The following is a 3,342-nucleotide window of genomic DNA, read 5'->3' on the forward strand; positions in this document are numbered from 1 at the left end:
TGCATGACCAAGAAAAAAACGAACCTCTCGCACGCAAGAGGGGTAAGGCAATTCTGAAATAACATCTATCTTGGCAGGATGTACCCCAATTCCCTTATTTGAGATCACATGCCCCAAAACTAAGCCCTACTCTACCATGAAATGACATTTTTCGTAATTTAGAACAAGGTTAGTTTCGATGCATTTATGAAGAACTCTATCCATACTATACAAACATGCATCAAATGAAGGTCCATAAACTGTAAAATCATCCATAAACACCTCTATGCAATTCTCTAAAAAGTCACTGAAAATGCTCACCATACATCGTTGGAATATACCAGGGGCGTTGCATAGGCCATAAGGCATCCTCCTATAGGCAAAAGTGCCAAAGGGGCAAGTGAATATGGTATTCTCCTGATCCTCGGGAGCAATATGGATCTGGAAGTACCCAGAAAAACCATCAAGAAAACAATAATGAGATTGACCTTCTAAGCGCTTAAGCATATGATCAATAAATGGCAAAGGAAAGTGAGCCTTTATTGTTGCTTGGTTGAACCTCCTATAATCAATGCAGACTCTTCAACTATTCTGCACTCTCGTAGGAATCAACTCATCTCTCTCATTTCTCACCATTGTAATTCCTGTCTTCTTTGGAACCACCTGAACTGGGCTCAACCAATGACTATCAGAAATGGGATATATAATCCCATCTTGTAAAAGCTTTGTGACCTCTTTCTTCACAACCTCAAGGATGACTGGATTGAGTCTCCTTTGTGGTTGTCTCACTGGTTTAGCTCCATCTTCCAAGAGTATCCTATGCATGCACATAGATGGGCTAATACCAGGAATATCAGCTAAGGTCTAACCAATTGCCTTCTTATGCTTCTTTAGCAATTGCAACAACTTCTCCTCTTGATCAGCATCAAGGGAGGTGGAAACAATAACAGGAAGCTTCTCATCATCCTCTAAGTAAGCATATTTGAGGTTTCCAGACAAAGGCTTAAGCTCCAATACAGGTGCTTGGAAAATAGATGGAACCAAAGTAGTAGACATAGATTATGCAGCTTGCACCTGGACAAGTAAATCGGATTGCTATATGATGTCTGCAAAAATTGGGTTAGTGCAATATGATTCTACAACATTTGGATCAACAAAAATATGCAGAAACTCATTAGTACAAGAATTACACGTTTCAAAATCAATTCATGTATGACAAGTGTATGAGTCTATCAATGACATAGAATCAAAATCATTAAGCAAATCACAGATATGCTCATTAGTTAACTCATCAATTAAATCAATATGAAACACAGAATGGTCCTCAAATGGATGCTTCATAGCATCAAAAATATTAAACCGGACCATAATATCACCAAACTCCATAGATAATGTTCCAGCATGGATATCTATCTTGGTTCGGGCTGTTCTAAAAAATGGCCTCCCCAAATGATAGGAACTGTGTCATGGGAGGATCTCTCTTCCATATTGAGAATATAAAAATTAGCCCGAAAAATAAGTTCACCAACCTGAACCAAGACATCCTCTATCAATCCAGCAGGATAGGCAGTACTCCTGTTTGCTAATTGAATCACTACCCTAGTGGGTTGCATAGGTCCAAGTGAAAGAGGCATGAAAACATACATAGGCATAACATTAATCGAAACACCTAGATTTAGCATGGCATTCTCAAATTCGCTATTACCTATTATGCAAGGTACAACAAATGTACTTGGGTCCTTACATTTTTCAGGAATGTGAGGAACATGTTTACCTATTAGTGCGGAAACATTTGTGCCCATGCTGATCCTCTCATTACCTTTGAGCCTCCTCTTGTGAGTGCACAACTCCTTTAGAAATTTTGCATATCTTGGAATTTGTTTGATTGCATCAAGTAAACGTATGTTCACCTCTACCTTTCTAAATGTGTCAAAGGTCTCCTTGTCTACCTCTTCCATCTTCTTACTTTGAATGGCTCTTGGAGGAAATGGAAGAGGAATGGAAGATGGTTGTGCAGCACTTGTGGAAGGTTCACTAGCAAGAATTTGTTCACTAGTGTTCTCAGTCTCTTGTAAAACCGGTTGCTTCATTTTTGATGCAGCTAGATCAACTTCAATCTTTGCTTCATTTTTTATGCAGTTAGATCAACTTCAATCTGTTTGTCTGACCTTAGAGTGATGGCACTCACATTCTTAGGGTTGACCACAGTCTGAGAAGGCAAGTTATCAGAATTCTGAGAGTGCAATGTGTTTAATGAAGTAGCCATCTGTCCCATCTGGGTGGTCAAATTCTGAATGGAGGACTCTTGTCTCTAAATGGACGCTCTGGTCTCTTGTTGGAATTGCATATTCTGCAATGTCATCTGCTTCACTAATTCTTCTAATGAAGGTTCACTAGATGTAGGAGCAGGATTACTATTCACTTATTGTTGCCTCTGGTGATGGATTGGGGGAGGCACATATGGTCTATTTTGTGCAACATTATTATTCTAAAATGGTGGCCCTGGATGAGGTTATTCTGAAATGGTGGCCCTGGATGAGGCTGTGAAGGATCAGACCATCTAAGATTCGGATGATTCCTCCAACCAGGGTTGTATCTGCTTGATGAAGGATCATAATTCTGTTGTTGTTGTTGAGGTCTGTTGTTGTAAATATTTGCAGCATAGGCCTTAGGATGGTCACCAGTTTTGGGCTCTAAGAGAGAAGGACAAACATTAGCATAAGGGTCAGTTGCGGTGCAAATGCCATAAACTCATGGCAAGTTGAGTGACCAAGGTAGCAAGGGAGTCAATTTTTTTCTCAAGTTTATCTTGCCTCACCGAATCTGTCCCAACATCATGGATACCTCTAACCATTATAACATCACTACTTCTTGCACTAAACTGTTGAGAGTTGGAAGACATCTTCTCAATCAAAAACTCTAGCCTCAAAAGGAGTCATATCTCCAAGTGCACCACCACTAGCAACATCAATGATATTCCTGCCCATGTTGTTCAGACCCTCATAGAAATATTGTAGGAGGATTTGTTCGGAGATTTGATGATGGGGGCAGCTTGAACATAATCTCTTGAATCTCTCCAATATTCATATAAACATTCTGCATGTAGTTGTGTGATTCCAGAAATATATTTTCTGATTGCAGTGGTCCTGGAGGCAGGAAAGAGTTTTTCAATGAAGATTCTCTTCAGGTCATCCCAACTAGTAATAGAACCAGAGGCCAAGTAATACAACCATTCTTTTGAAGCGCACTCAAGTGAATGTGGGAATGCCTTCAAACATATGTGATTTTCTTGAACATCACGAGGCTTTATGGTGGAACATACAATGTGGAACTCCTTAAGATGCTTATGAGGACATTCACCTG

General features: G+C 39.8%; 1 pseudogene; it reads right to left on the reverse strand.

Annotated features, from left to right (window-relative positions):
• Positions 1,255–3,342, reverse strand: part of LOC109342325 — a 4,802-nt pseudogene continuing 2,714 nt past the window's right edge.

The sequence above is a fragment of the Lupinus angustifolius genome, chromosome LG03, assembly GCF_001865875.1.
Source record: "Lupinus angustifolius cultivar Tanjil chromosome LG03, LupAngTanjil_v1.0, whole genome shotgun sequence".
Taxonomy (NCBI): Eukaryota; Viridiplantae; Streptophyta; class Magnoliopsida; order Fabales; family Fabaceae; genus Lupinus; species Lupinus angustifolius.